The 13,069-nt window shown below is 37.0% G+C and overlaps 1 protein-coding gene across 1 annotated transcript in view; it reads left to right on the top strand.

Moving 5' to 3' along the window:
- The window catches only part of LOC149787063 (uncharacterized), a 32,686-nt gene that overhangs the window by 7,546 nt on the left and 12,071 nt on the right, over positions 1 to 13,069 (top strand). The window lies entirely within an intron of this gene.

Raw genomic sequence — 13,069 nt, 5'->3', positions numbered from 1 at the left:
AGACCAGCTATCTACACACTTGATGTTTTCGCTCCTCAGCGTGGTTTTACACGAGAATTACAGGTAATTCCTGCTGATACTCAATTACCGCCTCAGTCACTCAAATAATCTACGCCGCGTCTGTTGCACTCTAAACAGGCCAGAGTGACATTTTTTCTGTTATGTCCTAGATTGTTGTTTATTCTGTCCACGGTGAATTGTCTGGAATCATTCTTTTGATACATCCAAATCATAATACAATTACAACCGCTACAATGATTTTTTTGTTTTTCTTTCAGCGATAAAATGAAATCTACATCAGATCGAATTCGTGATTATTTTTTTTATCAGTTTGTTTATAGCTGAATAATTTTTTTTTAATCACGTATTCATTCGTTTTGTCGTTAACAATCGATCTAAGACGATCCTGCCCAACTGAGATATTTTTCTTACTCTAGATGCAGCTAAATACACCAAATTGGACCACTCGATATTATCGTCCACAATCCAAACCCGAGTATCAGTTATAGTCAATCCCTGTGAAGAATGTATCGTCATGGCATATCCCAGAGTCCACGGCGATTTTTCTGCATCTAGCTTATCGTTAACGAAATCAATATCAATAAAAACAATATCATTCAACACAAGATTCTTTTTACCTCGTCCTGATATATCAACGTCGATATTCTGTAATCTTGTATCGATTGGTCTATAACATAACGGAACAGGCATCAGAGGGAATTTTTCCTGGTGTATCTTGATAAGCTTTTGTTGAATAACGTCTCTGATTATCTTTCTACTGGCCACTATCAAATCACTTGGTGTCCATCGTGATAGGAAATCTTTCATTGATGTTTCTTGGATTGCCTCCCTCATTACATCACATTGAATTTTATTTGATTTTAATCGAATTAATTTCTTAAATTCACTCAATCTGCCGTCGAGAGATCTATAATCAGTATCGACCTCTTCATAATAATCAACAAAATCTTTCAGCCACTCGTGAGGCGATTCACCATCAATAGGATTTGGTTGACCGTGATCTCCGCACATAATCACAGCAGTATTTTTCGTTGATAACCATTCCAGGAACATTTTTAATGTACCAGCGAATACTGTGCAAATCTCATCCCAGATGATTTTTTTATTTATGTATTTTTCTCCCATACTGGATGAATTCCACGTACCACCGTTATACTTGAAGAAACTATGATACGTACACGAATTTACTCCTCGCTGTTTCATTTCTCGTGCTAACCGATGCGTCGGTGTCAACACGATCATATCAGAATTCGCGAATAATTTTATCATTCTGGTTGTTTTACCCGATCCTCCTGGTCCATTTATGTATATCATTTTATGTCTTGCAGCAGGATCATAAACAGATGGTGCTGTTGATGTTTCTGATACGCTATCTGAGTGATATTTTTCTTCATCAGCTACGTCAGCATCTTCACAATACCATAATATGTGTTCATCCTTTACTCGCCACGTGCCCCATGATCCATCTCCTGTTAGTTTTTCTAACTCTGGTAGGTATTTTTTGTCAATATAAAACGAATCAGTAGCTACTCTAACCGTGGTATCAGGAAATTTGTTTATCATCGATATAAGATTTATACTCGCATATGCCAGCATCGACGATCTTAGTTGAACATACTGCGGTGATTCTTCTTCGAGATAATTTACCACGGTACCCAGCCTCGTTCCATCAGCAACATAAATATCTTCTCTGGTGCAAAATATACCTCTATCAGCGGTATCAGCTATTATAAAATCCAATTCAGCATCATCCATAATCAATCTGCAATTATGTCGTTGATGATCATAAGCGCCACCCTGAGTGAATTTCCCAATAATTTTTCTACCCAAATCTTTTGCGTCATCCTGTTTGGTTGGTAGCCAAACTTTTATCAAATTACTTCTGATACGAAATAATCACTTCGCTGACCGTCAACGACGTTAACATAGCAGAATCTAACATATATCTCAATAATACTATCGGGGTCCATCTCTGTTCTGATAGATGTCTTCCAAACCAAATATAACATATTTTATGTAATCCCGTGGCGAATTCGAACGATGTGACCTTAGCAAATCCTGTTAGGGGAAAATCCGGCAACGGACCGTTAATTGATACCCTCGTCATCTCTTCACACGGATGACCAAACTGAATGAAGGATTTGTTGCATTGTCCCATTCCGAGAAAACTACCGGGATAACACGCTATCATGTCGAATGAAATCATATCAATAAAATTATATTTTGTATTCCATAATCCGCCGTGACCATATTCAACGCAGCTATCTTGAATATCTTTGAGAAAATCTTTTCTAGTTGGCCTCCATGAATTTTTCTCTCTCGCTGCATGAGCAACGACAGATGGGATTGTGAAGCAATTAACAAGTAATTGTTCATTTACTGAGTATTTCTCCGCTATCGATATCATTGAATCATGCAGAGATTCACTTCGATATATATCTCCGTTGGGCCTGACGAATTGATCGTATCTATCATCGCTGGAAAATAACCAAACAGATACTGGATCTGATTTGCTTATCTCGTGAATAAAATCGAACATATTCTCTGCGGGGGGATAGAATTTAATATTACGCTCTCGAGGAAAAACCGTTACAGCGTTACTCCAAGCATGCAAATTATGATCAATTATCTCGATAGGTGCACCTTTAGATTTATACGCGGACGAGTATAATATCTCACCCGATATCGTTTTTACCGTGATAGGAAATTTTAATTTCGCTGATAACACAGCAACATCACTTATTGATGCACCATCAGCAACAGATTCTGCCCAGTCATTTATTTTTTCTTTCCTCAGGTCAGTCAATCCGTTTCCGCGTTTTATGTTCGTGAAATGTTCTATCTTTCGCTCAGCTACACAATTAATCTTCACTGACATTTTCATCTTGGCGAGATTCTCAGCGACTGGCTTATTCAGCTTGTAAATACCATAAACAACAGCCGCTACAGGATAGGCTCGTACATAATATGGTTTATCTATTCCTGTCAATAATTCTGGCTTGGAATTACTGCTGACAGTGACAGATTTCTTACCATTTATTACAGGATCACGTTTATCGCGAGTAATCCAAATATCATTCTCGTTATTCACAATAAATTTTATTCTGAATATGTATTTGTCGCTAAGTGAATTGAGTATTCTTTTGGCTCGTGTATCGTTCATCGTGTTATCAATATCAGCTGCTTTCCACGTCGACCATACATGAGCTGCACCATCATCGTAAAATTCCTTCTTAGCCTGATCTAGCTCAGGAATAATATATTCTACTTCGTCGAGGTCAAATACCATTTGTTATATTTTAAACAAATATTTGTTTAAATATATAATGAACAATTGTAAGTGGTTGATGGTTGGAATACATTTAGTTTACATAAGACGAGGTGGAATTGGCCCTATGAGGTGCATCAGATGTAATATTGGAATACGGGGAAAGACAAGAATATGTGCAGGATGCAGTGGAAAAAGATACAGAGAACTGAAAAGACATTACGATAAAAAATCGCCCAATAGTGATATCGCTATCAGGTGCGAAGAGGATTATTTAAGTAGATTCTCGGACAAACTTTCATTTAGATAAATGGTATATATATAATGAATCCTATTTACAGGAAGCATCCAATCTACAATAATTATGAAGCATCAACTGATGGTACGATCAGAAATGTCAAAACGAAAAAACCACTCAGTAATATTGATAAATTTGGTTATCTCAAATTTACCATCGGTGGTAATAAATGTTATTACAATCATCGATTCGTGTATGAATGTTACAATGAATCAATTGAACGTGGATTGGTGATCAACCATATCATTGGTAATCCACTTAATAATGATTTATCTAACCTTCAGGCAATTACTCAGAGTGAGAATCTGAAGAAGGGAAACGTTGGTTGTGGACGTAGAGTTTCTAAGGCAGTAAAATCAATCAACACAGAAACTAACGAAGAGATATATTTTCAATTGATGAGTTTGGCTGCGAAACATTTTAGCATCAATCCCAATTCGGTAAGGCTCGTTGCGAAGGGAACATAGAAATCAAGTTTTTCTTACAAATTTGGTAGCTGGATCAAATTCTCTTACTTTCTGCTTATATTAGATAAATAGAATCATTATGAATATGAATCAAGAAAACATCGATGAGATAATAAAATCTATTGAGGCACTAAAAACGAAAAAAATAACGCTATCAGATGATCTAGATTCTGATAGAATCATCGCTGATTTTGATACAGTCACGCAACATAAACAAGAAAACAGATACACACTGTCGTCCTAATACAGGCTCATAAAAAAATACAATCTGCGATGTATAAATCTCTCATCAACGTTGATGAATCTACCATAGGTGATTTTGCTCTGTTGGCACGTGTTGTTGAAAAGATTAGATCATCGCTATCTGATGAATACGAATAAAAAAAAACGATAGATACACGTGCGAGACAATTACGGAGGCTAATAGATAGTGAAAGTCAATGAATGTATTTTCTGTAGAATATTTTATTTTCTGTAGAATATTTTTTTTTCTATTGATTTTTGGCTATTTCGGGTGAAAAATCGACTGTTTTGGCCATTTTTTGACTGTTTTGGGTGATTTTTTTGACTGTTTTGGGTGATGAATAATCGGGTAGGATACCCGATTCTCTAAATGATTTCAGTTAGAAGAGATACAAGAGTCAATAAAATCAATTGATTTTTGATTATTTTGCTCGTTTTCTGAGCCAATTTTTGATTATTTTGCTTGTTTTCTGAGCTGATTTTGCTTGATTTTGATTGATTTTATTGATTCTTGTATCTCTTCTAATTGAAATCATTTAGAGAATCGACTGGGTTGGGTAGCTCATCCAGGGTAAAACAATCAAAAAATCGACCAAAATAATAAAAAAAATCGACCAAAATAGTAAAAAAATCGACCAAAATAGTCAAAAAAACGACCAAAACAGTCAATTTTCACTGAAAAAAATAACAATCTACAGATGAAAAACAAAAATCTACAGATGAAAAATAAAAATCTGATCAAAAATATTTTATGATTTTATCAACAGATTTATGCTCAGCGTTTCTCCGCGTGTATCGAGTAGATGACCAGATTGATCGGTCAGAGAGAAATTCACCTGTTGTAACAATCTATTATGGCATTTGAGATAAACCGGATTGATTGGCTCTTGTACCAACAAGAATCCTGGTGGATCCTTCGGTGAAAATGAATGCAAAACAAACCCTTGTTTCGCCTGATCAGAGACGGATGCATCAGCGATGTAGCTGTTTTCAACGATATCACAATTAAGATTGACCGCGATGGTTGTGGTTATATTGACGATCTCAGGCGAGAGATGCCTACTGGTGCCATCCTCGGCATTGTCGCGCTTGAGAATAGATGGTGGTGGTTGTTTTTTTTCTCCATGCAGCGTGTAATTTAGTAAAATTTTCATTGACGATTTCAGTGAGAGAATCTTTCATTTTATCTGCGGTGTACCCAGGCAATTTATAATTGCATAAATCATCCTCAGTCATCTTATGTTCTCTTAAAAAACTTTTTTTGTTATATGTGTCACTTTTTCCTATCGCTTCAACAAAATTAACATTGATTTGCTCTACCAACAATATAAATGAATTTGCTCCATTTATGACATCAATAATTTTATCGCATGAACTCGATATATCAAAGATACATTCCTGAAAATAATTTTTTAGTATTTGTATTTGTTCATTATATTTTTCTTCTAATTCACTAAACCAACCAGCAACAGTCTCTAATGAATAAATATTATCATCAATCATCCAAGACATCTCTCTGAATTCTTTACTGAATCAAAAGAAAAAATGTATTATCGGGCTAAAAATTAAATTTACTAGGATATGTTCTGGAAGATAATTCACGTTAGAAGTAAAATTCTCTCTCCGTGGCTCTGGTGGTGTTGGTTGTTCCGGTGGTCTGATCTCAGGCCAACCCATTGCGGTTCTTATTGAACTCGCGTAGATATCTATCTGATAATTCGAGCTGATTTCAATGATTAATTTTGATGTTGGTTCGTGCACAGTTATTTTTATTCCAGGATCGGATCCTGTTATATTCTTTATTCTGTGTATCAGATCATCGTTGATCTGATGGATCTGATAACTGCCCGCTGGTAATCCAACCACGGTCCAATCGGGAGTACCATCATCTTTGCTTTTATAAGCAAAAACAAAAGAATTGTTTGAATGTAATCCACCAAATGATTTCGATCTGATATTTGGCCAGCTATAATAAACACGTAACTGAGCTAATGCTATCTCGTCGATGGAAATGGGGGTGGGAAAAACGATGTTGAATTCAGGTTTAGTTGAGCTAGCTGATGTCATCGTTGTTCTTGTCACCGTCGTGTTCGTTACAATCTGTTGCAGTAACTCTGTCATTATTTATATTGATATCTTTAATCGCTTGATTGTAAATCCTAGATATCAGCGCGAATTCTATGTCGGATATAACGCCATCATTGAGACTCTCTGATAGCAACAAGGATAATTTAGAATACGCTGCTGTTGCTGTATTTAGTTTATCCTTATACGCGGTTAGTTTCATGTTAGTACATGAGGATATTTTTTTCGTTATGATACCGAATATACCAGCTAACGTGGTGGTTGTTGAAACAATCACCGTGATGACAACAGGAATGGTCATCGTTAACGCAGATAGGATTATTCCAACGCCGGTTATGACTGCAGAGACAGAATAAACAGCAACATCAATAATAACCAATCTGCGTTGGTATTTTTTTATTTTTATCTGATAGACGTCGATGATACTCTTCAGCGACATCTGCCATGCACGAGCCTGATTGTATCTATATTCCATTATATCTATCTATCAAAAACTAAATGAAGAAGGTGTCTCAGCAATGAATTCTATGCACCACCATATGGGTATTGGCGTTGTTGGTGGCTCATATTTTTTCTTATCATCACCAGCGGCAGTAGGCTCGAATCTAAATGTTTCCTCGACATCTTTATTCAGCAAAACATTTAGCGTGCCGAGAGCTCTTTCAGCGCCGTGATGCCATCGATATCTATTGCAGGTAATTCTAAATCTCTCCGAGGAAAAAATGTTTATTCTGTACGCGCCGGTGACGGGTATTTTATATTTGAAAAAGGTACTTTTTGAATGCTCCCAGATGAATGTCCCTGACACAATAACAGGCGTTAGATTGATGAATGAATCTTTCATTGCTGGTGGAATTTTACTGATATCGATTTTAGCAGCGAGTTTTTTATCGAAATCATCTGAGTTAACCTTTTGAATCATCTGCTCAGACATTATCTTGATGTATCCGCTATTTCTCTTGGCGGCGTTAGTATTTTTCCTAGTATCTTCTTTGATGACGCTAAAATCAGCAACGTGAGCGTCGTATTCGCTTCGTTTGATTATATTGCCTATCTTCACGTTGCTGGTTTTTAGTTTTCCATAATCATCCTGAAAAATAACAACCTCACCAGGATCTGCTTCCGCCAGCGATAGAATATTGTTAACGTCGTCCTTTGTTGCGTATTTTGATAAATCACCTGTATCAAATTTTTCTCTTTCTAGTATTTTTTTTATCATCCTCGTCAGCAGAGATCTACCGTAGATGTCAACCATTATATTGTTGTTGTTGATCTAATTTATCTGACGTATACTCATGTACTGTCTTATGGTATGGTTTTTTTTATCTATATCGCTGATAGAATATTTATTGCCTCATCGCCACATATCGGAGGATCAGTAAGTGTTTGTGTCGGTAGCGTAGAATACCATGTTGGAATATTTAGCTGATTTACATAATCCAAAAATTCTCTGGGTGGGGCTAATCCATATGAATCAGCGTAGATAATCTCGCGCGGATTTATCGCATACGCTACCCAATGAGTGCCCGGTCCGGTGTTGTTATCGAGATTTACAATTCCTATTTCGTATCTATTCGGACGGCGCGGTAATTGATCCTGCATAAATACACCTCTGAAAAATTTTATTTTTCGTTTTTATAGCAGCATTAATTAGATTGTAATTTGACATTGGTGTTATCTTCTGCACCACGTTGCGGGGGTTCCTGGTAAAGTGGTACCTCTCCCGTAATACCATGGAGGTGTCCCCGGTAATCGAAGTCCTTGTCCTTTTTTTTTTGTTGTATTTGCCGCCGGTGACTTTTTTCGCAACCCACTTAGCTCCTTCCCCAGCGGCTGTACCAGCAGCACCCAACGTGACAGCTTTTGCTACAGCTGGAGCAGCAGCAGCTATCAACGCCGGTATCGCAGCCAACAGCGGGAAAATACCACCTACCTTGACCATATCCTTTAACGCAGCCGGAGATAGCGCAATTTGCACTCCGGTGTTAGATGATTTAGCTGCGTTAAAATACCTTTGTTGCGTTTTTGTCAGGGATAGCTTATTTGGACCGCCCTGAATCTGATCGTGTTTTAACGTAAATTTCGTCCCACATTTTTTCGCTAACTCTGATTGTAGCTTTTTCATCTGACCCGCAGTCAGAGTCACACTAACGTGACCATACGGCATTTTATAAAATTACACTGAATCTAAATCACATTTATTCTACACGAGCGTCAATGATCCTCATTCTGCCTTCAATACCCTCGAGGATCATGGTTCTATCGCTGAGTATAACAGCAATAGCTCTAAACGCAGCAGGAGGAGCATTAGCTATTCTAGCCTTAAAATGAATATCAACAACAGATTGTTTTATCAAATCCATGTGTTCCAGTGAAAAATAGTAAATCGGATAGAAATTTCTGAAATCTAACTGAGATATTTGCAATCCAGTATCAATATTCTGATCTCGACCCATGTAGCTCCACAATCTGTGATAACCACGCGCTACTGATCCTTCTGTGTAATTTAACTGAATCTCCTCGATTGGTTCCTGATGTCCGTTTACCCTCAGTGATACATCGCTGGCATTGAATGTATCAAAGATCATGTGGCTTCGAGTTTGATCGTTTAGTCGTTCGGTTTTTTGAAGAGTTATAAAGATATGTCTTTGCGCGGATACACCTTGTTGAGATGCTATATGCCAGGTGAAATTGCCACTGATATTGCTCTGAATACTATCTGTGTATGTCGTCAGCCACGACATCACCGATTTACCACCCTGATTCATAAACGATAACAGATTTCTCTCCTCGTCTATCGATGGTGTCATCGAGGGCATCCACAACGTTAGTTTTTCTAATACAACCTTACCGTCGTCAGGTCCAGTCCTCCAGATAGCATCGTTGCTGTCACCTTTTCGATAAAAGACAACCGTGTGTTTAGCTCAGAATATAACCTTTCTAAAGTCTCTACAAAAACCAAATATATGCGACAGCGGGATAGCGCATGAAATTTTTTTATCGTTGCCCGTTAACATAGCCACACGAGCGGCGAATCCGAGGTTGTAATTTGGATTGGGATCATGAAGCACAGAAAAGGCCGCAGCTGGTTTATATATCGTTCCGGCTACCGCATCAGCAGCAGCATCAGCCTTCAATTGCACGAGCCTAAATGGATTAACATAATCAGCATTCAAGTTATCTTTGGTAAACATCATGCTAGGACCAGCCGATCTAGTGAAATCATCTGAGTATCTCGCTAAGCCTATGATCGTGGTTGCTACATCAACGTTATCACTGATTGTTTCGATCTCTCTGCCATCAATCATGTACGCGGCACTCTTGAATAAAGCCATAATACCGTTGTTGACCAATCCAACCTTGAGGGCTCCATAATTGGTATCATCATTTTTCACGATCTTGCCAACAACCTCAATGAATGCCTCATACGGTAGAAAATACCTTGTTGTATCTTGTACTTGTAATTCTATTCTGCTGGGACTATTTGGTGTTATCGTGTCGTATGAATAATATTGGTAATCTCGTACTGAGTTGTCCCTTTCTACTGGTTCATCTAATTTGAAAGCTTCATTAGATGCACGCGAGAACATGTTTTTATAAAATATCTTTATCGTCTAAAACGAAGACGACCACTGAATGCGCTGGTACTGATTTCCTGTTGTGGTTGTTGTATCAACGATGCTAGTTTTTGATTAGCTGCTTCATTTATGATCTTGCTGACATCACCAGGCATCTCAGCCGTGACAGGTAATTTATCCGCGGGTTTCGGTTTTCCTTTTACCAATCGCACTGTCCTATCCTTGATGGCTCCATATGCTTTACCGGCAACATCACCAGCGGTACCTATGACCTTGTCACAAACAACGTCTATGGCCTTTGACGATAGCTGCCTAGCTAACGGACCGACCTTGGGAATTATTCGACTGAAAAATTTGATAATTGAATCACCTATCCCCGATCCGTATTTGAATTTGTACATGGTAACCTTGAATTCATGACACGAGCCTGTATAGCCCTCTGATGGCTCTTGTGAACAATCATTTTATTTTATAATCCAATTATTCAATCACTGTGATAATCATCAATGAGCTCATCGATAAGATCACGATAGATAGATACATCAATGATTTTTCCCTGAAACAATCTTCGACAGATATCTGTTGCTTCGTTGATTATCTCACGTGAATTATTCCCAGCTCGTTTTCCACCAGAAAGAACCTCAAGCCGAGATACATCATTAACGATGCTATCGGGACAGATGATATATCCGCTACCTGTTTTTTGTGCTTCAGGTGCATCCTGAAATTCCTCCTCTGGTGATTGTGGTCGTGTGGGTTGTACCGATGAAGGTTGTCTGTATCTGTATATATTTTTTCTGAATTCCATATATTCTTTATTGGACAGATCGATTTTGGTATCTTTTCCAGCGAAAAATACCGCAGGAATCCAATCGACCTCAATGACTTTATCTTGATATTTTTTTTGTAAATATCTGTCTTTTTCGTCATATCCGAATGCGGCAATACGATTTATTTAGGATATATCTGCAATTTCCTTTAAAGCAGCAGCGTAGAAAAACCCTTTAGGATTTACTCCTTGCATCGTCGATTGATCAGCTGGCGCAGGTTGTTGTACAGGTAGAGAAACTGCATCAATGAAGCCTAGTTAATCTTGATCTTTTGGATTTACCGTTTCTACTCTCTTGGATGCAGCATATAACAAAGATGGCCATTTCTCTTCTGTAAATTTAAATGTCATGAATTCGGGTCTTGTATATTTTTGTCGATCATTGTAATCCCTAGCTATGCTGATCAATTTATTTGGATCTTTGATATCTTGAAGAGTATCATCAGTAAATAATTCATGTGGTTTGGGTTTACGTGGTTGTATAGGTTGAGGTGTCACAGGTTGAGATTTCGCCGCTCGAACTGGCAGCGCAAGCCTTTTTACTTTATTGAGATAATCAACATAATCACCCTCGATTCTGTTGATGTTGCGATACACATAGTAGAGTAATTTGTACCATTTATCGCGACCAGGGGCGCTATTGGCATATTCAGGTTTCAATATATTTTTTCGATCAGCAAATGATTTATAAGCGAATTCAGCAAGAGCATCGAGATCCGCTATTGCTCTTATTCTTGTTACCTCGTCATCCTTGAATTTGTCAGCGTGAGGAGTCTTCGCGATAGTTTGTTTCTCAATTCTTTTCAACAAAGGTAGAATTCCCTCCTTCGCTACATTAGGGTCTTTTATGTCGCCCAAGATAATTTGTTCTGTTGCTTTGGTTATTGGTTCAAATAATTCTTGTCGTTGCTCAGCGATTCCTTCCTTTGCTTCTTGAGCAACTCGTATTTTCTTTCTGATTTCTTTTTGTACTGGCAGATATTCCTTTATTGCCTTCAATCGCTCTCGTGCTGTTCTTGATCTTAATGATTCTCCTACATCCATGTTATTTTATTTTTATTTGTATCTTGAATAGAAAATTTTTATTTTATTTGATACAATATTTTATTTTATTTTAATGAATCTGAATTCTAAATTCCATTTAAAGACGACAGCAGCAGGGAGGGCGTCTCAGTATGGTCTGTCGACAAAACGTAACCAAAAAACAAAAAAAATCATGAACAGATTATTCTGCAGCTAGATCTTCCGAACCAAGGTTGTTTATTTTGATTGAGGGTCAATAACGATGTAACTCTCTCAGGAAGCATCTATTCGGTAAATAGAATCTTTCTCCGGATTAGATTTCCCTGGAAGGTTTATTTTTTGTCGGAACCCTTAGGTCTGTTCGCCCTCCCTGCTGCTCATTTAATATAACTTCCCTTTGATCGGGAACCTGGGTAGCCAAGCAGTATGTTTACATGGCTGACTTTTTCTTAAGCTTTGACATGTTTGTTCATTGACTAAATGAATGAAATTTAAATTGAATGTGAGTTTGTTAGAATAAACAATTGTTGTTGTTTGTTAACTGAAAGAGACTTGAGGAGTCATGCAGTAAACAGTGTTTCATAAAACTATTGTCTTGTTTGTGTGTTACATTCTATTTTAGTTCCAGTGTATATATATATATATATATATATATATATATATATATATATATATATATATATATATAGATAGATAGATAGATGGAAGTAAATTCTGTTTTGTAAGATCCTGATTTATGATGTATCAAACATTTCCATTTGGATTTTATGTTGATGTCCTGAATTTGCACATTTCAAAATAATAATGAAATAATTGTCTTGAGATAAAGGAAGCACATTTTTTTGTCTTCAGAGTTTACAATGAGAATTTTAATTCTTTTTATAATGATTCAATGGATTTGTGCATCATACTAAAGAATGAAAATTTTTATTCGTCAATTACAATTTTCATGCAAATGTATAGTGGCAAAATGGCTCATTATTTTGCTTCTGGGGGAGATTCACCCCCTTAGACACTCTGCCCACATTTTGGTATTGTGGTTTTTCCAACTTCTGCCTATGAACTTTTTTATTGGTGCATATAACTAAAAATTGCAATTTATCTTCAACTGTATCATTGTGTATTGCGATGTTTATGTGTGTGTGACGTTTTATTACAGATTCCTGATTCAGAAATTGTTCAGATTTGTAAACAGTATTTAGTTTGTGTTTCATTTTAAGTTTTGAATGTTTTAGACTGTTTATGTCTCTTGAATTT

Source organism: Sinohyriopsis cumingii, chromosome 12 (genome assembly GCF_028554795.1).
Source record: "Sinohyriopsis cumingii isolate HCF-2022 chromosome 12, ASM2855479v2, whole genome shotgun sequence".
In the NCBI taxonomy this organism is placed as follows: Eukaryota; Metazoa; Mollusca; class Bivalvia; order Unionida; family Unionidae; genus Sinohyriopsis; species Sinohyriopsis cumingii.
Note: the sequence above shows the minus strand (reverse complement) of the source record. Positions and strands in the feature narration are given on the sequence as shown.